Genomic DNA, 25778 nt, shown 5'->3' with positions numbered 1-25778 from the left:
AGGCTTATGATTTTCTCATTAATTTTCTGCATGGAAAAAAAATCCAGGTTGATTTCTGCCAGTCGTATTGTTTGTTAGTGGGGTCAGAGCGTTCAGTATGCAGACTCATGGATTGGACTGCTTGCTTTTGGCTGTACAAAAATGCCTTTTTTCTGTCACCTCACCTGCAGAGTGACATTGTTCAAAGCCTGGTCCTACTACAATTGAATTTACTCCAGCATCTTCATTGACTTGAATTATATTAAAGAATATCCTGCAGCCATATGCCAAAATCAAATCACGGCAGCATGAGTACTCACACTGAAAATAAAAACAAAGCCAGAGGAGTTTATATTCCACATGCATGAGTCTTCTTGTCCAAAATGTTACTTATATACAGAGGACATGACAAAAAAATGCATATGTCAATACTTGTTCTTCATTAGATCAGAATATGAGAAGCATAATTCACTTGTAGCCAAAAGTTGTTTTACATTGATATATTTAACAGCAAAATTTGACGCAAGGCAGGAAGGCCAAGAGCTGATATCAAGCAACCTTTTGAGTTTTGTGGCTTTAAGCTAGAGCTAAGATGACTCAAATAATATAACATGCAATTCCAATAACCCTACAGGGATGCTGTTCAAGAGTGAATGTAAATTATGATGAACATATGCATCCCTGGAGATTTACTCAAAGAGAATACAGAGATGATTGCCTTTGGGATGAATGAAGGCAGCAGTACTGACTGTGCTATACCCACATTAACATCTGTAAGCAAGACATGAAGAATGATGGCAACAGAAGCAGAGAATTGTTCTCAGGAGGGTTTAGAAAGAGCCGCTCCACGGGTGAACACTTGTCAGAGAAGCTGGGGTATCTCCACAGCAAGTTGTTTCTATGACTCTCGTGCTACAAGCATAAAGTATTGATCCACACAACTCTACAGATGTAGGCCTTGGGTTTCAGTAGTGTTTCAGTACGCAGTACGGTCTTCGACAGTACACTGCTATGGCACTGTTTTCAAGAGCAGCTCATCCCTGGAGAAAATTCAGCTGCTCTAGCAGGGACACAAGCACATGCACTCAGATGGACATGGCCTCTATGCTATTGATGCAGATGTTGGCATAATAAGGTGACCAGTCATACAGGGGAAAGTTTAAGCATAGGCAGGACAAGAAATAGTCTTCAGGAAATGACTATCAAGTAAACAAAACACATGGGTTAGATTTTTTTTTTTTTCTCAAGCAAAGCAAGCAACCTTAATGGTGTTTGATTTACAGTTTACCAATGCAAGGATCACTCTGGGCCTGTTTCTTAATAACGTGCAGTAAGAATGCTAGTACTTCAGAAGGCTGGGGTGTGGCCAGCAATTACAGTCCCAGCCACCCCAGTTCCACCTCACCCCTAATCAGCTGGCACCTCTTAGGACCACTCTTCATTGTCTGCTTCATTGCAAAAGGCTGCTGTGAGAGTGTGCTGTAGTTTTACTCTCTGACAGAACCACTCATCCCACTAGAGGATTATACTTGGAAAATGAGGAGTGCAAATGTAATCCATCCACTTAATTTGAGACAGGCAAGCCAAGTGGCTACAAAGTAAAACTGAGTGTTTTTTCTGCAGTGCCTTGTCTTTGTTGTGATCCACAAGAAGATGGTCACCCACAAAAGGGGCTTTTCACAGGGGCACTCTAACTGTTCAAGCAGAAGGCTTTATTCAGAGGGATCTTTAATTAGCAACTGTAAAGAAATGGTGCTCTGGAAACTTGTATAAAATATACTCAGGAGGAACCTGAACTGCAGGGGAAGACAAAGTAAGAAGGATATGAGTAGGAAATTACAGATAAGGTTTCAAGATTACTTGGTTGAGCCATTCATTGAAACTGATCTTCATACAGCCTGCTTAAATCTTTCTAGCCTAGACACTGTTAAGTTGTACACTAACAAGAAACTCTTTGCTGGTCTGCCTTGCATTTGCACATACTTTCAAAGAAGCACAACAGGTGCTTTGCTAATGGCTAAGAATTGCTAAACTTTAATAGCAATGTTAAATTCAGATTCATAATTTGTTAAGTTTATAACTTGGATGATGCCTAGAACATTACTGTGAATTTTCACGGGGCTGATGTTTGCTTGAACAGATGGCTTCTGCATTACCTGTATGTCATACAGAAATTACAGTAAAAAACTCTCCAGGAAAACAAAACAAAATGATCCCCCCCCCCCCCCCCCCAAACCAAAACACCTTAACAGAGAGATGGGTTTCACTGACTTAATAGCTCTCTTTCCTTAGATACCAAAGAACAACCAGCCACTGCATTTAATTATATTTGGCCAGGTTAATGAACGATTTATTGTCATCACGAGGAAGTCCCATTAAAAAAAATCCATTTATCTCAGGAGTGCAGGTGTCTTCTCCCTCACTGCTCTTCACAGATCTTCCCAAATCTAACTCAACACATTGCTATAATACAACAAACCTGCAGAAACAGAAACTAATCTGTTTTGAGCTGTGTGCCTCATGGAAGGAGGAGGAAATTAGACTCTTGACTACACTAGCATAATTTTTTTCTTGTCTTCATCCTTAGGAGGGAGTTCAGACAAGATCTGTAGAACAACCTGGAGAGTGATTTACATGAAGAAGTTCAGAGAGCTGGGATCTCACCATGCTCTTTCCCTTGTCACCTGTTTTATTAAGAAATTGAGAAAACTGCCGAGAACGCCAAAGGCGTCAGCAGCACTTGCGCCAAACGCGCTGCCCTTCTCAGGCAACCCGGCTTGAAGAGTTCACTGCTGCCTTCACACCCAACCATTAAGGCGTTTCACTTCACCTTAATTACCAAGACAGAACTATTCGGAACAAAAAAAAAAACCCGGCCATCGCAGCCGTTAACCGCTGCTCTGCCCCTGTGCGAGGACACCTCTGCCACAGGGGGGCAGCCTCCGCCGCTCATCTCGCGAGCGTTTAAAATGGCGGTGGGCAGCTACCGGGGAGGCGGTGGTGTTTCTTGCATGGGCGCCCATATCCCCTGCTGACAGGGGAGCAGGTTTCGCTAACACGTAGCGGGAGATGAGGAAGGGTTGTGTGGCCGCCTTGGCCAGCCGAGCTGCCAGGGGCGCTCCGGGCGGCCCTCACGGCGGCGGCGGAGGGAGAGGAGGGGGCGGCTGCAAACGTCACTTTGCAGCCGCTCCTTCCTCTCCCCCCGCCGCCCCCGTGAGGGCCGCCCGAAGGGAGTCCGCGCCTCTGGTGCCACAGACGCGTTGCTGGTGGAAGAGATGGGAAGGATGCGTTGAAAATAATGTTACGATGTCTAAAGAGAATGCGTAGGTTGGTAGAGGAGACTGAGGGGAGACCTCATGGCGGCTACAGCTCCCTCTCAAGGGGACGAGGAGGGGCAGGAGTTCATCTGTTCTCTTCACAGAATCACAGAATGTTAGGGATTGGAAGGGACCTCAAAAGATCATCTAGTCCAATCCCCCTGCGAGAGCAGGAACACCTAGATGAAGTTACACAGGAATGTGTCCAGGTGGGTTTTGAATGCCTCCAGAGAAGGAGATTCCACAACCTCCCTGGGCAGCCTGTTCCAGTGCTCTGTCACCCTCACTGAGAAGTTTCTTCTCATATTTAAGTGAAACCTCCTGTGTTCCAGTTTGTACCCATTGCCCCTTGTCCTACCATTGGTTGTCACTGAGAGGAGCGTGGCTCCATCCTCGTGACACTCACCCTTTACATATTTACAAACATTAATGAGGTCACCCCTCAGTCTCCTCCAAGCTCAAGAGCCCCAGCTCCCTCAGCCTTTCCTCACAAGGGAGATGCTCCACTCCCTTCATCATCTTTGTGGCTCTGTGCTGGACTCTCTCCAGCAGTTCCCTGTCCTTCTTGAACTGAGAGGCTCAGAACTGGACACAATATTCCAGATGTGATCTCATTTTAGTGACCAGTGACAGGACCCAAGGGAATGGCAAAAAGATGGGCCAGGGAGGTTTAGGTTGGACATTAGGAAAAGGTTCTTCACCCAGAGGGTGGTGGAGCTCTGGAACAGGATCCCCAGGGAGGTGTCACAGCCCTGAGCCTGACAGTGTTCAAGAAGAGACTGGACAACGCCCTCAGGCACATGGTGTCAACTGTGGGGTTGTCATCTGCAGGGACAGGAGTTGGACTCGATGATCCTTGTGGGTCCCTTCCAACTCAGGACGTTTTATGATTCTGTGAATGTCCTGATGTAGAAGATTCTGTCTTCAGGTTTTATATGAGAGCTAAAGGTAAGCTTCGTGTTTGCACTTGGGGAAACAGTAAATAGGCCAAGGAGCAGAATAATCTGCTTGCCTGATGAAGATGGCAAAAAAAAAAAAAAAAAAAAAAATCCTCTGGGTTTCTTTCCCCCTCCTAGATATTTATCCTCACAGACTAGGAAAAATTCTTAGCAACTTTAAAGTGCGGAGTAAAGCAAATAGAGATAATTTCTTGGAAAAAAATTGGATCAAACACTAACATTGATGAGAGCTGCCAATATTCTGTATGTATTCTCAGTCACAGCAAGGTACTGCCCAGGCTTGCAGTTGTATCCTAAGAGGAAAGATGCTTATGGGGCATGAGACCTAGTGTAACTTTATTTTTGTATCAGAGGAACAGAGACAAGCTGAAATAGAAGAGGTGGCCACTCTCCTCCAAACTGAAACCAGAATCAAATGCGTTTTGGTTCTGTGTGGGGGGGGGTGGTGGTGGTGTTTGTTTTGGTTTATATTTTGTGATTTTTTTGTTTGTTTTGTTTTATTCATTTGTCTATTTCCTTCTAACTTAAGGGCAGAAACTAATAAGCTGTACACGATCTACTGTTATAATGGGTTTTCCTTACTGTCATATTTGATGTGATCTTGGGACCTCAGAAGGTAACAGTGCGCCTCAAATGGTATAGAATCATACCTTGGATTATTAAGGTAATTGAGCCTTATGAACTGCAGTTGAGCATGGTGGAAGTGGCAAGATTTATCTGCAAAAGCACAACCTTAATGCCTGTAGCCATGTCTTCTTTTTCTGGCAAAAGGCCCCATGGGATTCAGAGAGACCGCAGCATGCCACCACACTGCCCTTCACTCATTTGTGATGGACTCACTGCTTGAAGCTGCTGTAGCAAGAGTTGGGGAAGTAGGAAATATTTCTTATATCCCACTGAGCTCCATCAGGTGGGATTATTGGCTGGAACCTTCGTCTCAACTCAATAATGATTCCAGCCAGCAGGCTGTCAGGGTGAGTTATCTATCATGGGGGACAGTCAGTCTACACAGGAGATCTTGTAGTTGCTCATGTTGTTGTAGTTTCATCTCTAGGCCTCATGCCTGATTTCTTGACAGAGCAGGAAGCAAAGCTCTTTGTAGCCTAGTTTTGCAACCCAAGGAATTCAGGTGAAAATTGGCTTAACGATTTACATTTTCTGATTTCTTCCAGAAATTAGAACTGCCTCTCATGGATTCTGCTGCAGCTACCACTAATGAAAGCTACAGATGCCATTCAGAGCGTCAAGTTCCCATTTTGGTGCAGTGTAAAGCATCTGTTCCGAATTCAGCACATGTATCCTGTCTCACTGATGCTAAAGGAAATTAGGTATGTGGAATTAATAGAGGGCATGCCACATACATGAACTAAGCAAGCCAATTTATAGTCTCAGTTACACTACTGTAAAGGTAAGGTAGTTAATTAACTTCTTGTTTGCTAAATTTATACAATTGATAACACTAAGTTGGTCTAATTTAACTATATATATATACATAAATGTGTTTGCATTTCTGTTTCTACCATGGTTGATTTGAGGCTTGGGAAACCACCTTATGAGTTTACAGAGAATCACTATTAATCCACAGTGTGGTGCTGTTGGCATATTCTGGATGTACAGCAGCAGAATACAGATGTTTCTTTAGTCTGTTTGATTTAGCTAAACTTTTGTCCAGGTGGCATTGTAACTAAGGACAGAATTTAAACAAAATACTTCACATTTCTTTTCCAGGCACTCAGCCTCCCTGAACAATAAGGGTTCTGTTCTAGTTGCAATTTCATGTATCTGGATTAGTTTTCAAATTTTTCAACTGTGGTCATGTCATGTTATTGTTATTTATAAGTGAATGTTAGTGTTCTTTGACTGGGTGCAGGACTGCAGAAGGCTGTCTGTCCAGGACTTTGTCCTTCAGCATATAAAGTAGTGTGACCTCAGGGTTTTAGATGACAGCTGTGGACTACACCATCTAAAAGGGCTTCCTTCAGTGTGAAGCTCTATGTACAGGGCAGCCTAATGCAGGAGCCAGGATAACACATCTTATAAGCAAGTGGAATGTGATAGTTACCAGTGTCCTCTACTTTATGACTGAGCAGAAACAACACATTTGATACTGGATCTAACTTCTCTACATTATGCCATCACATGCTTTTGTCTACATTATACCATGACAGTTCAGCTCTCTGAGAAGAAGATAATGTTTTGGTTCCTATGCCCGTAACTCCTGGCATTTCTGAGGCAACTGCCAGTGACTCCTATCTATACCATTTTGTACCACCCTAAATAAGTTACTCTTCTTCCTTTAGAATTTACTACTGTCTTGGTTATTGGGGAGAATTAGGCTACTATTATTTGAATCATTGATTCACTAGCTACAGGTCACAAGAAGCAAGTTCTTTCAAACTTCTCAAGTAAATCAGCCCTTGCAGGCCTTTCTGCGCTTTTTTGAATTCTCTGTCTACTTTGACTCCTTGACTCTCATCAAAAAAGAAGGAACTGCTGCTTCACGAAATGATAGGTCTTTGATTTTTGTTGAGCCTCACTGGTGAATCTAGCTTGAACACCCCCAAGTTACAAAATAACAAAGAAAGTCCAGTCTTTTTGTCTTGGTTATAAGGCAGGATTTCAGGCAGTTTGGATATGAGATCTCAATTGATGTGGCCAGACCTGGTTTCTAACCAGTGCTCACCTAGCTAGTTTAAAATAATTACTAGATATTTGTGTAAATATACTCTTGAGGACAAATAATACATTATATCAGGGAAATTAATTGCGGTTCTGCAATGGATAAAAGTTTTCTAGTGGCTTTCAGATTTTTACTAGGTGAAACAAGATGGCCACATTTGCTGAGAAGATAGATGGTTAATCCTTGTTTGAGAAATGAAGAGCAAATTCTGCACAAGGAATCCATGTTGCTTTACAGGAGAAATCCCTCATTTTAGATCTGTGTGAAAGAATATTGTGTATTAAAGCTGCAGACAGTAGGTTGCAAAACATTGATGAAAATAGGGCACATTGCCAGTGGAGCACTTGGTTAATGTGCACAATGAGCCTGGTGATCTCTTATCTTTGCATTCAACATATATAAGGCTTAATTTGTAAAGGCCGACTGTCATTATTTCTCTGCTTAAACTTGTTTTAATGTATATATTCTCGTATCAAATTGTTGATGGTTTTACCTATAAATATTAAAGTGTGTGTCACAATTTTCATTGAAACATACATTACACAAACTTTTTCAGTGGCAAGTTGTAACAAAGCTTTTTTTTGAACAGTAGTTTCTTCAGCTACATCATACTGCCAAGATGCCTGCCACTGTTCTATGAGACACTGTTTTCACTTGCCAAAAACTTAACATCTTTCAGAGGAGAAATTTTCCATGTTACATATCTGCTTTGGGCTGATACGTATCTAAAGTTCAAGCTCAAACAGTGCTGTCATTTCTCGGAATATGTACAGGATGATAAACAAATCCTTTTTTATTGTTAAGAAGAGCTGCATGCTCTGTAGAGAGGTTTTTGATGTGGCAGAGAGATTGCTCTTTTTCCAGCTGAAGGTTTTTCTAGCCTGCATGAATGTACCTCCATCTGGCCAGGTTAGAACATTTGAAAAAGCTTGATTTATATGTACTCATTAAAAGCTTTTTCAGAACACAAAACTATATTTAGCCAGGAGATCTCACTTGCAGTGAGGGTGCTGCATCCTCTCTCACTCCAGCTGCCCTGTACGCCCAGAGAACGGCAGAGAATACTTACTTCCAGGATGAGCATCTTCCAGGATTTGTGCCCACTGTGTATGTGGAGGGCCTTTTCCAGATAAGATACTAAAAGAGGTGGTAGACTGGGGCAAGATAGCTGTCACTGCTGCTGGAAAAAGGGAGAGCATCAGGGCAAAGCAGCATAAAGAGCTTGTTGAAGGACCATTTCCCAGGTAGAAAATGTCTCCTGCCAGAACCTGGAGTTGAATGTGGGATTTCCAATCAGTGCCTTCCTCCATGGCCAGATAACAGCTGTCAAATCCACTGGCAAAATATGTTTCATATTTTCCTTCACTGGCTTATCCAGTTTAACAATTCACATGCATAAGCAGGTGCTCTTTTAACCCAAACTGAGAATCCGTATGGCCTGGAATTTCTATTTTTGCAGTAAAAGGGCAAAGTTAATAACGACACTCCAAAGTGAAGCACTCCAGATTTGTGATGTGCAGTCATTCCTTCCCTTGCCTTATTTCCTATGAAACCTCCAGGTTGAACAACAGATAATTCAGGGATTCTGGAAACAGCAGCCTTATTTACTTCAGAGCTTTCCTACACTCCCACACTGACTGTCTTCCACCAAGAATTTTGCAGAGGCTGTTTGGAAAAATAGGATGTACTCATGTACTTAAAACCAGCAGGATAGCATATGCATGAAGGGGCCAAGTTTCAATTACCTCATATTCTTAGCTCCTAACTGAGGTTTTTAGACTGCAGAGTGTTTGATTTTGTGCAGTTTAATACAGATTTGGAGAGGGAGAAGAGGTTGTAAGATCAACTAAAAAAACCAAAACACTGATGCAGGTTAAATCTTACCTTGTTTAACGAGGAAGTAAACCAGGTATCAGTTTTCTTAGCTGAGGCAATGGTGATATTTAAACACATTTCTGCCTTTAAATGCTTATTCAGTTTCCTGTAAGTTCTTTTTTTTTTTTTCTTTTCTTTTTTTTTTTTTTTTTTCTTTTCCTCTGGTTATAATTAATGAAGAACTGAAAGGTAAGCTGCAGTTTTACAGAAAGGTAAGGATCTAATAGTTTGTAAGTACTTAAGTTCAAAAAATCGCCAGTGCAAAAAAGTATGCATCTGTTTCAGTTCAAGTGACAACAAGCATTTCGTACTGGCCAGCTCTTGGAGGTTTGAGGCTACAGTCTTTGCAGGCACAACTCCACTGACTCCCCTGAATAAGCCAAATGCACTCCAACTGTTTTTACTTTCTTTCGTTTCAAAATGGAATTTGGCCTGGCTGCATCTCTGATCCTGTGGGGCTTTGACACAAACTGGTGCAAAGCCAAAAAATTGCAGGTGTGGAGTGTTGTACATTGCTCTGCAGCATTAAACAATGACAGCAATTCTCTGCAAGCTGTTGTTACATTTCTTAATTTTATGGCCATCTCTTGTATTGGGTAAATATATCTGTGACTCTGTTCCAGGTATCCTTTTAACAAAGACATAAAGAAGCGGAACTATATTCTGGCCTTTAAAACATTCTCACTTTCCCAGTCCTAAACACTAGCCAGAATTAATGAGAATCTTTGGAAACGCTTAGTCTATTCAGCAATTAAGCTTTGTTATTAGTGAATAGCTGAATTTACATGCCCACCAGTATTCTTGTTAACACTACTTGCCTGAATTAGAGAGAGTCTGAAGTTCTGCAATGTGAAACTCATTGTTTAGTGTCCCCCTTCTGAAGAAATGGGCCCCATAACCTCTTCTTCCTTGTATGTCTTTTCTGTCTGTCTTAAGTTCCTCTGAGGTGCTGTTAACCCTGTATATTAGCCAGGTGACATTGGTTTGAAAACAGGCCTTTTGGGAAAGTTCCTCTTTTCGCGTAGGATGGGACAGAGAGTAGGGAAGTGGCTGGAGATCAGTCTGTTTTGTTTCATTGTTTATTACAAATTGTTAATTATTTTTCTGGATGTCCTTGTATAAATATTGACATTGCTTTGGAAATTTAGTGTGCTTTTGTGACGATAAAGGGCGATACTCCATACATTCTGCTTTGGCGTTTTCAAAAGAATGTGACTGGTTATGTATCAGGCTAGATTCACCTGTGAGACTGTCTCAGGGTACCAGTTGCATTTCTCCGTGGTAGTATGGACCTTCCCTAGTCTGGATTTGTGTGATACTGTTGTAAAGGCAGACAGTGTCACTGTCAGACACCCTTTCTCACGTGTCTTCTGTAATGGAGGAAGTAACCTTGGAGGTGCACTGGGCAAACAATGATGTACTGTGATTCAGATCACTTATAATGCTTGAAGCCAGAGGCCTTTTATTTTGGTGAAGACAGAAATGGCTCTGAAAATGTCTAAAGAAGAACTGAGACAGAATTTCTTTTCTTAGGAATGCATGAAGATGTGCAGTTGTCTTCAGAGGGTGGTAGGCTTTCTGAGAAAGAGTGATATTTCAGGATTGTGTTTGTCTTGGCTGGCTGGGGTAAGGAAAAAGCTTGAGGCCTAAAAGACGAAAAGGAACGAGCATTCAAGAGGAGCTCAGCTGAATTATGTGGTGTGGCAAGAAGATAAAGGAGATCATGTAGAGGAGATGCAATCAGGAACAGATCTTTTTTTGTGTGTGACAAATTAATACACTCTCACACTCACTGGGATCCTACCTTCTCCATTCAAGTTGCCAGGACTTGTGTGGGGGCTTTTTCAGTGCTGTCAGTTGCTATACTTCATTAATGACCCTTAAGGGGCTAACATTAACACCTGTTTGTACTTATTTCCTGTCACTGTTTACTCTCCCAGATGGCACAAACACAATATGCCCAGTGTATTAGGCATTTGTGAGTAATGCACTCTTTGCTAGCCAAATGCCATTCATGTTAAATTTGGCAGCCATTTCATAGCCTGAAGAATCAGTTGTCTAAGTCAAAAGCAGAAACTGTAGAGAAATCTTAGATTCTCAAAAAAAAAAAAAAAAGAAAGAAATAGCCCAATTGTTTGTCTTTTATGTAATAGTTTATTTTCTTGTACCAAAAGTGTAGAACTGAGAAGAAGAATCAACTTAAAATCTAAATGGGTGCCTGAGACGGGTGACTCCAGCGCAGTTGGATGGGGTGTATATGTGATCCTGAAGCTGTTATTTCGTGACCAGAGGATGTGTGACTTTGTTCTGATGACTGAAAGCCACAGATATTGGAAGATGTTGCTGCAGAGAATAATGTGTTAATAGTCTCCAGCTCTTGAATTAAGTCTCGCCTTGGGAAGGTATTTAAAGAAGTAACCAGAAGGCTGATAAACAGTGTTTCTGGAGTGCTCTGAGAAGTGAGCCAATACTGGCCAAAATGTATCGTGTACTTCATGTAATGCATTACTTCAATTTCCAGTTCTCCCAGAGCACGGAACATTTTTTTTTTTCCTAGGACTGTAGTGTACCATGTCCATTTCCAGTTCTAGGGAAGTGTTTTACATTGATAGTAATAAGAAAAACACCACGTTAATGCCAACTATCTTGGCTTTATCAGATAAAAAAAAAATAAATATTGACATATGCATTTGGGAATTTCTAGCCCAGCAGCCAAAGTCTGAAAGATGGGTAAGTGAATACCTCTGCTAACCCACAGAACAGTTGTTCATGAAAATCATTACTATATAAATTGCTACATTCTGCACAGGAAAGGTCAAACAGGGTGCTCATGCCAGCAGTGGGCCTATAGACACATTCTTCTGGATCAGATGATGTTATTTAGAGGATGAATCCCTGACAGCTGTGCCTTGATGACAGAGATGATGCTACAACATTTATCTCTTGATTCTACACAGGAAAATATACAAAGCTTCATTATTTTACTAGACCAAGGAAAGCAAAGACCTCATGGAGTTGTGAATGCAGTCAATTATTGCTGAGGTCCTTAACGTGGCACATGTCTCTCTGTTGCACTTGAGTATAAATGTTAAATTCAATTAAGAATGTGAGCCAGTTTTTAGCTAAATAAACAGGACCATTTAAGATACAGATCTTGAGTACTGTTTCTTTACTCATAAGATCTTAGACATCTGAGTGAACACGATCTTATTGACTCATTAGCCCCTCCCAGGATGATGGATAATTTGACAATAATCCTGTTGAACCTGAACACTCTGTTCTTGTAAGTAAAAAGTTTCTGAGAAAAGAGAGAAGAGCAAGGCAAAAGCTGCAGCTGGAGAAAAGCCACTGAATAGTGGACAACTGGAGGATCAATGAGATTTCATCTTTCCCCAGGCTATCAGAGAAGAGAGGGTTTTTAATACAAGGACTGAACGTCACAAATAGGTGGTACATCCGTTTTATGTTCCAGTGCTGCACCAACATCATCCCCAACACACAGGTAAGAGTAGCTTATGGGTAAGGGGACACAACTGAAAAAATATTGACTTTGTTCTCCTTGTCATTTTGGAGTCTCTTCTCTTAGAATCAATCCTTGGGCTTTTGTGGATGTTGGGATATGGCTGCAAAATGCCATAGAACAAATGTACTTATGGTTAAATATTTTTCTGTCAGTCTTGCCAAGCTTGATATCCAAAACTTTTAGTAGTTTGTATGAAAAATTTCTGTTTTCTTTTTTTTTATGGTTAACATGTGCCAGACTCATGCATTGCGACACTATAGTGGCCATGGGTAAACTGGCCTCCTGGAAACCAAGCAATTGAAGAAGATGCTTAAGAAAATGAAAGGAGTTAGAAACACAGAGAGACACAGAAAGATTCAGGGTGTCTGGCTTCAATGGTAATGATTTTGATCTGAGACTTCTGTTGTTCCCTGGAGTTTGATGCCCCTTCGTTGAGGCTGGTGTCATGGAAGAGATTATCTCTAAATTAAGATAATTTTTGCATTCTGTTTTCCAGTGTGCTTCTACAACCACTACTGAATACTATTGCACAACTGAATGGGCAGCAAAGAGCAGGAAGGAGATAGAAACACACATACAACATGCTTTGGATTTTGGAAATGTCAAGCAGCTGACTGAAGATTTGGCTTTTTGAATCCAGACATCCAGTAAAGACTGGTTTACATTGGAAGTATCCTCCTGCTTCAGTTTAACTCCCTACTGATTACTGAGGTTTAACTTCCAGTATCAGAAGAGGTTGGTGTTTCTCATTGTATGTTAAAGAGAAAGACTCTTTTTTTGAGGCCTGGGCTCAGATTAAAAGGAGTCAGAGTGGCTCCTTCTGTATGAGAAACATAAGATTTCTAACATTGCTTGAGGAGGCCGTATAGCCCAGAGTAAACCTGCTTCAGCACAACTGCTTCACAACAACTAGTAGAACATATTTAAAGCTCTGAAAGCCTTGCTTACTATGGGACTTAAAAACTGGAATCCTCCAGCAGTGGCTGGGCCACGGATTTTCTGAACAGCTCAAGAATATTTTCTCCTGTACTGGCAGCACTGAGAACTCAAGCAGAGTGCTGGAGAGCCTGTTTTGTTCTTTCTGCCTCCTTTATCAATATCAGTCATAAAAACTAAGTAATTGGGATTTAGATGACAATTTAGGTGCTGATAAATATTGAGAAAGAGTGAAATCTGTTTGGCTCTTTTCACAGCTGTGATGAGATAGCTGTGATGACAGGATTAAGCAAGTGTGTGCATGTGTGTGTGTGCATATTCACAAAACAATGGGGTGAAGATGCTACTTACAAAATTCAAGCAGAGGTAAATGCATTTATGAGAGTTATTTCTCTCTTTTCAACTTGGATTAGCATTTAGAAGTGCTTGCACAAGTCACTTTTACAGGTCTGCTTGATCTATCTATTCTCTAGCTCAAACAAATCTTTTACCTGACTTTGAAAAAAGTAAACCAAATCTCATTGATGAACAGAGCCTGAAGAGGAAAAGATGGTACCATGTTTGATATTAATTCTCTTGAGGAATATCCATGGAGATCTATGGAAACTGTGTAGGATTCAAAATCTTTCTCTACAAGTTGACTAACAAATACTAGATGAGACATCCTTGTGTCATTAGGGGAGAGCATACGCTGGCTTTCAGACATGCCATTGCCACTGTCTGCTCAGGGCAGTCTGCATGGCAGTCGCTAGTATTAGGAAGAGAACTGAGAGCACTATCTGTAGTCTTGGGCAGATGGAGCACCCTAAAAGATGCTTTCCTTCAGTCCAGGCACTATTTAGCCTGGACATTAGTTTGAAAACTCAGTGCAAGAAACAACTTTCATTATGGAACTAGGATTTTCCAGATGTAAAAGTCCATTTCCACAAGTTTGAATCCTTTTTATTTTTAATCACCGCTACTCCCTGCTTTCTCATTCCATATAACACACATTTTTCATCATCAGCAAATGGAATCACTCTGAATATGCTGCTATTTCTAGTTTAATTATGTCTCTGTACTTTGACTGATGTGGATAATATGTTCAGCATGATCCTGTGCCACAGATTATCATCAAAACAGATTTTGCTCTGGAGAGTCTTTGGCTTGGCTATAACACCGGACATTTTTTTTCTCAAGAGTATTAAGAAGATTCATGAAGTCCAAGGCTAGAAAAGAGAGAGAAGTTTCTGAATTCTCTGTGCAGGGGGACCATTAAAATATCTGGAGCAGATTTCTCTATTACTGATGAAGATGGACAAGAATTGCCATTCTGTCTGACTCCAAAAGAACTTGCATTACTGTTCCTGAGCCACAGGCTGTTTTTACAGCTTATACGCACTTTTGTGTCCATGTACACCTGCCATTACCAAATTGCAGTGCCTCAAGAGCAGCCTAGACAGACTTGATTAACTGTGTCTATGCTATGAAATTCACGCGTGCCTGGAATTTTCCCAGCCACTGGGAGGTTATTTGTGGTCAGAGAATGTTAGAGCCTTCCTTGCCATAGATTTGGCCCACTGCAACTGATGTTCTCCCTGGACACAGCCTGGCAGCTCAAAAGACCCAGGGACCATTTCCAAGAGACTCTTTGTATGCTCTTGACTATTGCAGAAGTGGTCTGTTTGATTCCCATTCAATGCCTGGGAATGCCACTCGGCATGTGTAATTAGCCAAGAGTCAGGCTCAATGCAACTAACTGCCCCAGTGTACTGTACTAGCAGTGCTGGCCATGGTGTCTCAAAGTTGAGGACCATTTCTCCACTTTGTCTCATACCTATATGTGAAGAAGTAACAGCCTCATGACTGCTGTTATTTGCAATCATGGTGGATAACTTTATCTCTCATGATAGGTCTCTGATACTCCTTTTTGCCTTGTTCAAATGTACAAACCAGGACAAGACTCCCAAGGAAGACAAGAGTTGATTTAGCCTAAGCGGGCAGCATTGTCCTGTTGCTTGGCACATTCAGGTGCAGACTCCACACTGTACTTGTGCATTTGGAGTTAAACCAACCTACCTGTTCTGACATTGTGATACAGAAGCAAGAAAAGACAACCACCATCATTACACAGAGTATCAACTATTGCTGGCCTGTAGGGTCAGCTGAATTTCCAGCATTGATTTGATTTTTGAAGGGCTGAACACCCAGTATATCCTTTTATGTTAATACCTACCAGTGGATTCTCAGCTCTTTTGAAAATCAGGCTATATATTTGGGTCCTCAGACATGGTCTATATGTGTCTATTTTTGAAAGTCTTGGCTTTACTAGGTGTGATTTGTTTAAAATAAATCCCTTTTCTTCCCCCAGATGCTTCCTAGAGCTCTGGGGTAACACTACTTCTTTTTCTGCTCTCTCCCTGGAATTTATCTGGGATTATAGTCTAGAGGAGGTCTGTAATAGGACTGCTTATGCCAATGAGCTGATTAATAAAAGGCTGATAGACTGCTTACTTACAAAGACCTGTTCCTCATAGTAGGTTGACAATCTTAATAGGTGTGATGGTATACTGAGAGTCTTTATGGTAGAGAAAACTACCTTCTTTACCCATTGATTCCTTCCCTGAAATCTTCAAGGCTTCATACTGCTTTACTTGACCTCTTGTTAGTGAGAGTGATACCTTTCAAGTTCTTCTTGCCCTTGTTGGTGAAACCTTCTCAGGTGTTATTGAACTGGTTATTGGGATGGACGAGGAGATAGGCACTGACCACTGACATGTTGTGTGCATTCTGGTTTAGCTCATTCTGTCAAGTCTTAGTGCATGGAATTAACCAGTGTCTGCATCACAGTGTTTTCTCTCCAAAACCTTGTCACCTACACAAGATTCTTCACAGGTGAATCTCAGATATTTCAGAGATGACTGAGATTAGAAAAAATATTAACCAATAATGCCTTACAAAGGAAATAATCACCTTAACTACAGAAGAACTAGTGCCTCCTTATACCAAGTGTTTCAATGCCAAGGCTCCAAGAAGATTTCAAATAAAAGAGAAGCAGAGCTTTTTCACAGAGACATATTCTGTGATTCAAAACCCAATTTAAATAATGAGACCCTTTAAAATGAATTTGTATTCATTGAAATTAATTTCTTTCCCAGGGAGAAAGGCTGATGAGCTAAACAAGTTTTATTGTCTGTGTGTAGAAATCAAGGTAGTAAAGTCCAATTTGCTTTGCAGGAATATTGATGGCATATAACTCTGTTGTGCCCTTAGCTGTTGCTTTGTGTATTTTTTTCTGTTATTTTGTGAGTAAAGCTTTTCAGCTGGTATGTTGTTTTTCTCCTTCCTCCCTTGAAAAAAAATCTTAGAGATATGGAAACTGTGGTAGGAATTTTGCTTCAGTTTTGCACAACTGAATTGAATAGTTTTTACTATGGTTTTGGTCTTTGTTCTGCCTTCTTTTCTGTTAAAACACAGACAAACAGCTGTTTGACTTGCATGAGTGGTGCTTCTACTTTGTTTCAAGACACTTAACCTGTGTTTAGTTATTCTTAGGGAAGGAAGGCATTTTTTCATGAAATCTGTAGGAACAGACCTGTACCATTTTTTGATGTAGGACAATTTATAGAAGTTGTGGCTTTTCTGTAGTGAGAGGGGTTTGTTATTATGATGTCTGGTTTCATGGTTTGGTTTTGGGTAATCCAGCATTCTGTGCTCATTATTTTTTATGGTGGGGCTGGTGTGTTTTTGAGGCATTTCTTAATACAATGCTTTGGATGTTTTGTGTTGACTGAAATTTCTCATTCCACCCCAGTATTCTAATTTCCTCATCCACTGAGTTTTTTGCTCTGATAGCATTGGGATTTTTTTTCCCTCTCCTTGTTTAGGTTCCTCTGTCTTTCTTCAAAATTCCAGCTTCCCATTCAGTACGGTTTAATATTTCTCTGTTTCATTCCCTCTGCATGCTGCTCTGTGTTTTTTGTTGGTTTTATGTACTTGTGAACTCTCTAGAAAATGTTTAAGCTGTTAGCTGTCTCTTGTCTATTTTGCAGATAGCCTGTAGTGACTCTGAAAGTTATTTTGGAGCTAATACATGCCCTGCAAACCCAGCCATTTTAAGCATGCTCATTTCCTTTTAGATGGGGAATGTTTCACTGGGTAATTGTATTCTTCAGTTTACTTTATGTTTGCATTCACAAGCTCACAATTTTTGTTTAAAGTTCAGTGATCCATCCTGCAAAACATACTAGAAGCATTTAATCTCTTATCACAAAAGCTATGTGTAATTATTTCCTTTTTTTAAATTGAAAATATAAGTTCTTAATATTTTGTGTGTTGTGGTACAGAGTAAGTAAAATGACATACAAGTGACACACAGTTCATAGGACAAAGTCTTCTTTTGTGTTCCTCCTGGACTGATAATCTGTCATGGGTAATATTTAGTTTCCTCTTTGCAAAGATGTGTGTGATTCCACCATCTGAAATACAGACTCAGGAGTACTGTGTTTCTGATGAAGGAGATTTTGGACCAAATTTGACCTGTTTGGACCATTTAATGGTGATGGGGGTGTGTTAATTGCAAAAATACATACAGTGTGTTCTGTGAAAGGTATTTGCTTTCCACATGACATGCTTATCTATAAATAAGAAGATTAAATAAATGCCAGGGAAGAGAATCTTTGAGATCTGTAGGATTAGAAGAAGATTGGACATCGACTTCAAAGAGAACTAAGTGCTTTTGAACATCTTGCTTTGACACTATTTTTGCAAATGTTTTCTTAGCTGAACAATAGTCAATGTGCCACAAATCTCTCACAGCATAGATTGACCCAAATTATCTGCTTTTGTGAGAGGAGGTTCACAGCTTTCATTTTGCTTTATCAGCAGAGAAGCTAGGTTCTGTTTTCTGAACTAAGGGTATCAAGATTTGGAAATACTTGTAAAATGTGTGTCATTTTCCAGAAGATGTTTTAGAAAGCTACATGGGAGACTATAATAAGCTATTAAGAAAATGGTTATTCAGAGATACCTATTTGTTGTGGCTTAACCAAGAACTATGTAAGACACCACAGCTCCAATGAGTAGGTTTTTTGCAAACTTTTGTAGTACTTAGTGGGTGATGACTTTGCTTGGCTTGTGTTTTACCTCACTTTTAACCTCTGCACAGCATTGGCAAAGGGAATGATTATTCTGCATTTATCATTCCCTGACAGTGAAAAGGCATCCTGAGCATTTGGAGATGACACAGTAAATACTTGATCCTCGCAGCAAAGCTCTCAAGGACATTAGAGTGGCCATGGCCATGCAGACAAGTCAACTCCTATACTTTAGAGCAGTGTCTTGATATGGACTTAATACCTACAGCACTCAAGATGATTGTCATTGTGCTGTGACTGTCAGCATCTGCTCTGTGGTCACTACCCAAGCCCTGTCTCCAGATAAAAAGTTCCTCCTATTCTGACCATTTTACCCAGTATCAGAGGTACATCATTAGAGCTTCCCTCTGTTCTCATTGTCTCACAGAAACTGTCCACATGACAATGAAAAACTGCCTTCTGAAGCACAAGGAAAGCTCTGGATGAGTAGAAAAATCTTGCTCTTCCTGCACGTGAGGCCTGAGAAGCACTTAGCGCTGAGACCGTGTTCCAGAATGGGGATTAGCACTCAGTTGATTTGCTGCAGGCTGCACAGTACTTTATTGGTGTGATTTGGTGTCAGCAAGGGACTTCACTTCTGACACAGCAACCCCATGTGTGCAAAGGCCCCAGCAGTCTCATGTTTTTTCAGCAAAGCCACTGGAGAACCCTGGTGAGGGGAGCTTTACTGCGCACAGAGGCAGCTCCTGGTGTGGCAGGGAGGACAAGAAGCTCTGCCTCAGAAGATGCAATAGTTCATCTGCTCAGCTCTCTCTGTTCCCTGATGTATCATGCCTAACACTTTCCTCTCTCATACCTTATTTGCAGGTTACACCGTTACTCTCTCAAAGGCTAGAGTCAGCAGACTTGATATTCATGTTATGTTTACATACTCTGCTTATCACCTTGGGTATTAATTTTCTTCCTTATCTTGGATGTGCTTGGTACATGAAGGTGTCTGATCTCCCTTCTGCTTCCCTCCTCCTGCCTTCCTTTGTAGTAGCTGCAGCTGTAACTCCTACATTCTTCTTTCAATAGGAGGCTCTTCTCATTTAATTTCTTGGGTTTTTTTAGTCCTGTTGTAGTTTGCACAGGTTTCTGCTTGCCTGGAAATCTGTTCCTAAAATCTCAGTTGTCCCTATGTGTAGTCTGGGTCTTGGCCTATTTATCCATCCCCAGTGTACATATAACCAAATTTACATCTGACCTAATTATTCATAGAGATCATATGATAGAGAAATTGAGGGGTAGGGAGGGTTGTAGTCCTCTGTCTGTTTTTCCAATAACTTCTGCCTGTTTGTTGCCATGTATTCCTACTTGTCTAGTTTTAAATGTATCTTTCATGTGGTCAGTAAATACACCAATTTAATGACTTTCATAGTTTGGATAAGTTATATTTCCTGATAAGAAACTTGACTTTTCCTTTCTCACTTTTCTCTTTACCTGTTTTTGCATTTTCCAAAATAAGGTTTCTGCTATTGCACTTAAACTCTTCCAACTTTTTTGTAGGTGGCTTTATGTCCTGCTGTCCTTGTAATCTCTTAGCCAACATATTCATATTTCATTCTTTTACTGCTTCCTTACATGTCAATCCTTTCATCCCAGATCCTTGCTGTAATATTTTATGATGTCCCTGTAACTCATATATTATTTCTGGTCTATGAAAAGATCCTGTACTGCAGATATGAGCCAGCCCCTCAACTTGTGTGATACTAGCATAAGACTGAAAGACTAATGTCAATTTAAAAGCTCTGCAGATAGAGCTGTATGTTTTCAGTATAGGAAAATTATGTAGCCTATATTAATTTTATGTCAAAATTTCCCTGAGATAATTTGGATTTTTCTGTCAATAAGAGAGGCGCCATTTGCCTTTAGTATTGAATGTTACATATATTACAGGACCAGCAGAGACTGCTCTGATTCTTGTCAGAATCCCCTCATTTAGCATATCCAGGGATCACACTTGTTGACCACAGTGTTGAACTGGAAAGCCACATTCACTTTATTAGCCATCAGGAGCTCAAATCTTTTTCAGCTGCTACTTCCAGAGTAGACTCCCCCGCCTCTCTCTATGGCCTCTGCCTAATTTTATTCCTAGACGGATTAGCCTACAGCTGGCTTTCTTTAATTAAACATTGTGTTTTGCATGTTCCTTGCCAAGTGATCCAAATTCAGCGGCAAGCTTTTCTTGTCATTATTTTGTGTTAGCCCAAATTTTATTTCAGTACTGTATTTTACTGCTATGTTTCTTTACATTTCTTCGCCAGTATTGTTAATAGTTTGTGAAAAACCTCACTTCCACTTACACTGACGCTTTATTACACACTTCCTACTTTGGCTGTTCCTTGGTAAGTATAGTATAAATTTGGCATCAGCTTTGGTGCCAGCAATGTAGTAGTGTGACCCCTGAGGCTGGCAGCACCAGTGCCTCCCTTTTCTTCATAATTTGGTGTTGAGAATCACCAACCCCATGCAATGTCGATGCCTCCTCCCACCACTGCTCTACTCTGCTGTCCCAGCCCAGCACCCACTGACATTTCTGTGACTATGTGTTGGTCCTTGTTTGAGCTTTTTTGTTTTTGTTTGTGTGTGTGGTTTTTTTGTGTGTTGGCTTGGTTTTCTAAGTGACTTGTTTCAGTAGCCGTTTAATCTTCTTGGATTTTTTTGTTTGTTTGTTTGTTTTGTGAAATGGAAAATATTTGCTTGTGATAGAAGAGAAATTTGTCTGTAGCATTTTCTTATCTATAAGATGAAGTTGTACTGCATATTTCTGGGTTTTCAATGTTACTAGCAATAATTGAGTTTTTGTATGTGTCTGGAATGCCTCTGTTACTGGGGTTGCTTCTGTTACTGGGATTGCTTCTGTTACTGGGATTGCTTTCACACATAGCACAGTTAGAAATCTTGTTACTTTCTTGAACTCTCCATGCCACTGATTTATTTTATGTGGTTATGTCATGCTAGGAGATTTCTGTAAATCTGGCTTGTAAGTTAGTTTCCTACCTGTCAACTTCCTTCTTATTTACAGTAGAATTTGTGCACTTCATTTTGAACATTAAGAAGGAGGAAATTATTTTAGGTAAAATTATTTAAAGCTGTCTTTCCTAACCATGTAACTGAAAGTTTTCTTCTCTATCGGCTTCCTCTGCCCATGAGAACAATTCTGACAAGATATATTTGGGTAGAGTAAGCTTTATTAGTCTCTGGCACCTCTTCTCCTCCTCCTATCCTCTTTACTTCTTCCTCCTCCCTCCTTTCTTTCCAGTTCTCCGCTTTTCCTAGTACACTTGAACCTCAGAGAACAAACAGACCAGTAAGTGGGATCAGTCCTGGTTTTGTGCCTTTTTTTCCCCTCCTTGTTTAAGGTTCATTATTTCCTCTAACTCGTTGTCAGCATGAGGGTCAGTGAGGAGACAGGCACAGCGGGAAGCAGGAGTTGTGCCGTGAGGATTATGCTCCAGGGGACGCTGCATGCTGATTTCCGATATCATTAGTCAGGTGAAATGCACAGAGCTTTGTAGTCTGAAGAAATCCGTTTTGAAAGGGGGTCTGTTTGGTTATGGCTGAGTTAGGAAGGTGAGGATTTCCTCCTTCCCCCACAGGCAGAGATTTCAACAATTAAAGGACAAGGGGAAACATTTGTAAGTAACACTAAGGTGCAGCAGTGGGAGAGGTAGGCAAGCTCAGCAGCACGGCTTTGGTTTGTGTGCTACAGGGCTCTTGTAGCCAGAGGGAAATGCAGGCTGCGAGTGGACTTCTGCAGAGTTCTCAGGTTGGAGGACTTGGCTTTAGGAGGGCAGTGGCATCGCCCCCAAGCCCCGCTGTGCCCAGAAACCTGCCGGGCAAATGCCGGAGAAGAGGTGCATCAGTCCTGCTCCATGTGGGAAGTCCCCAGCATAGCGTTTAGATTACTCGATTGGTGGGTTTTCCAAGGTGAAGAGAATGAGAAAGAAAAAAACTAACTGTGGTGCCATGATAACATGAGGGTCATGAAACCCAGACTGTGGCAATAGTGACTGCCCCCCATGTGGATTAGGATTTGATTTAGAGAGTCTTCATATGATTAGGCAACACAGTTGAGTGGCACTTTGCAGGGCTGAAGTAATTACAAGGAGAAATCAAAACACTGGGAAACCTTGTTGGGAAATAGGGCCTCAAGAGGCCCTGCAGGAGATGCAGACATGCCTGGTCCTGGTTGTCTTTCTGGTATGCTGGTCTTGGAGGGCTTCTATGTAAGGAGAACCCATGCTGGGCTCAGGATATGCTGTGACTTACCCGGGAAGTGCCCCTGGTGTTTTCCATCCCACTGCCACTGAACAACAGTATAGGCTATCCTGGCATCCATCCATCAAAAAGGTTTGTTATTAAACATAGGTTAATTGCGCCTTTATTTGAAGGACTGGAACAGACAGTTCCAAGAGTCAGGAACAGCTCGACAAGATGGATTAGTAGTGTCCTATTGTTATTTGTTTTGGCATATGTGGAAGTAAAAAATAAAAGTTCTTGAATGTGGCCCAGTTTAATTTTAGGTCAGGAAAAGCTCTATATTCTTCCAACCTGGCTATTTTAATTGTATTATGAAAATATTCCTATACGTTCGTCCGTGTTATGACCAGACCAACTTCACTGTAAAATATGTCATCCATTTAATGATTTTTTAAAGGGAAAAATATGGAAATGAACAGCTCTGCTTTCTTTAGCTCTCTAAAGTACAAAACCATTTTCATTTTAAATTTGTAAAAAGAATTCTTTCTCTCACGTGAAACCCTCTCTGCCAAACCAGGCACCTCAGCACAGTTAAAGACATAAACCCTTCCAAATGCTTTTAGGTAGCTTGAAAGGAGGTCATGTGGGTGCTGTGCCTGTTATTATAAAATATTGTAGGAAGAAAACTGATGGGAAAGCAAAAATCTTCTTCTGATTTGAGAGAAAATACCTTTACACATACATTGACAGGAGCAGAAGGGGCTAATGAGAAAATACAAATGATTAATAGTTTTTAATAAATATTTACAGCATGTATTTTAGCAAGATTGGACAAATATAAACCAGTTCCTTTGCCACCTGCAAAGAAATTGTCTGGTTTTATTTTTAATACCTATGGGTAGGTAGTACAGGAAATTTTAACTACTTATGTCAATCCTATTACATGGAAATATTTTCATTGCTGTATTCCTTTGGAAACTCTGTAATTGTGCTGGAAAAAAAAATACTGGGCAGACTGAGGTAGTGCTCATATGATTATTTCTAACAAGCCTAAAACTTTTTGGATCTCTGTTCCTAAAGAGATTGCTGGACTTGTAGGATTCTCTTTGGTGGGTTTTGTGTGTGTGTGCGTGCGTGGCGTGGTGTGTGTTTTGTTTTGTTTGTTTCTTTATTAGTAGGGGACCGGGAGGTGTATTGGGTGTAAAGCATCAACAGAGATAGCTCTTCACCAAACTTTTCCATTAGGTTGACAAAAAAAATTATGGTTTTGTAGTGGTATGATTTTTAAAATAATTAGTTCTGTTCAGTGATTAATGTGGAACAGTTGTTCCTTTCTTATATTTGTCTTTTAAAGTTCTCGTGAGTAAGAAAGTGACAGTAAATCACAGCATTCAGGGAGTACAAAGGGAAGCTCTTTGTCAGATTTATATACCTACTCCCAGACTCCCTGTGCAAAGAGGATCTTGGCTCTCAGTGATACCTGCAGAAGATTTCCTAAAATAAAGCAGATATCAGTACACTAGCAAGTGAAAAATCTCAGCTGGGATCAGGTCCAGCAATACAGAGTGAAAAACTGCCGAATCTGCTTCCTCCAGGGCAAACAGCTGGGTAACACATTACTCAGTGAGAGAGGTGAAATGCGTGCGTACAGCTATGACCATGAAATTGTGTCTGCAAAACCAGTGGAGACATCTGTATTGTTGGTTCAGCAGAGCTTGGATCTGTCCTTCAATGGCTGTTGGTGTCAGCTGATGGTGTGTGCACAGGGAACACAACTGTGCCTATAGAACTGGTTGCATGGTTTTTTTCAAGTGCAAATCACAAGTGGCTTAAAGGAAAGAGAAGGACAATGGTAAAGCAAATGACACATCAAGATATACAAATATGAAGACTGTTCCAAGTGTTCCCAAGTCTCAATGACTGCATTTGTGCTTATTTGACATTGATGTAAAGGACAATGTACAGTCAGACCAGGGGAGGGTACAGACTTGGACAATTTCATTGGGCAAGGCAATTCATTTCGAGAAGTCGCAAGTCATTTGTCATATGTCATCCTGAAGGTGTCATGTTTGAAAAATGAATCAGTACACTCCAAATGTTCTAGATAGCACTTTGAAAGGAGAATAAGCATGCACATTTGGTATGGAAAATAGAAAATATAATTACTTGTATCAGGCATAAACAATGTTATGGGTGACATCAGTTTTGCAAAAATATTATGCCTGGGATTTTGCAGTTTGTTTTAGTTCATAAGGCAGCTGCTCAGCTAGTGGAGATGAAAAATATTCCACTGTGATCAGTAGAAGGATCACAAATTTTTGCCAGCTCATGTTGTCAGCTTGAACACCTGCTGAGGAGGTAGTTGGGCCATTCACTATTTGAAACAGACACGAGTAAATACATTTTCCAAAAGCAGCTTTTATTTGCACAAGTGAGAGATGAGTGTTTTGAGTTCTTCTTACCAATTACAGGCCTAAAGAATAAAAAACCCTGAGTCACTGGTTCTGATTTTGACCTTTCCATTCGTAAGAGAAAGACTGAGTTCTCTGTGGATACACTAACACATGTAGACCAATTACTTGCTCTCATTTTTGCGCTACGGGCTATCAAGACATAAAATAACACAACACACTCTGGCTTCAAGGCATGTAAAATAAAACACGTGCCCAGTACTGTATACACAAAGTGTAGAAAATGTTTCAGGAGAAAGGCAGCACTTTATTATAGTGTTTGACATTGGTAAATAAACATTGGGGTTACTTTGACCAAGAAAGACTGTGATTTTTTTCATTCATGTGTGACGAATATTATTCTTTTATGCCACTGTTTCACTAACACCACACCGTGTGTGATATTCCAGGATAATCAGCCAACAAGGCATATTTTAAGTGAGATGAAAGAAAGGCAGCATGACAGTGTAAATAACAGAGCTTGTAAGCGAGCCGCGTGCTTTACATGCAATGGCTATTTCTGGGGTCCAAGGTCGGCAGCTCTTGCTGTGAGCAGAGGGCTCTGCATGCTGGAGGACTTGTAGGAAAAGCTGCTGCCTGTTAGCGTTGCTACCTGTGTCTGAGAAGAGGGCTGGGGCAGGTGGATTGTGCAAAGCTGAAAGGAGACTTTTCTGCATTTCTGGAAAATTCTCTACCCCACCTCCACGGCATGGGGAAACTTAGAGGTTCAGAGTGAGGT

The 25778-nt window shown here is 40.8% G+C and overlaps 1 long non-coding RNA gene across 5 annotated transcripts in view; it reads left to right on the top strand.

Annotated features, from left to right (window-relative positions):
• The first annotated feature begins 5434 nt into the window (after positions 1–5434).
• The window catches only part of LOC139826426 (uncharacterized), a 38712-nt gene continuing 18368 nt past the window's right edge, over positions 5435–25778 (top strand). For 3 of the 5 annotated variants that reach the window (XR_011736477.1, XR_011736475.1, XR_011736473.1), the window contains exons 1-3: positions 11482–12312; positions 12571–12710; positions 12830–13068. This is a non-coding gene — a long non-coding RNA (uncharacterized lncRNA). Of the gene's footprint in view, positions 5584–11481; positions 12313–12570; positions 12711–12829; positions 13069–25778 lie in introns of those variants that run through there. The other 2 variants (XR_011736476.1, XR_011736474.1) reach the window with 2 other exon arrangements.

This window comes from Patagioenas fasciata, chromosome Z, assembly GCF_037038585.1.
Source record: "Patagioenas fasciata isolate bPatFas1 chromosome Z, bPatFas1.hap1, whole genome shotgun sequence".
Lineage (NCBI taxonomy): Eukaryota > Metazoa > Chordata > Aves > Columbiformes > Columbidae > Patagioenas > Patagioenas fasciata.
This window is presented reverse-complemented; position numbering and strand designations above follow the sequence as displayed.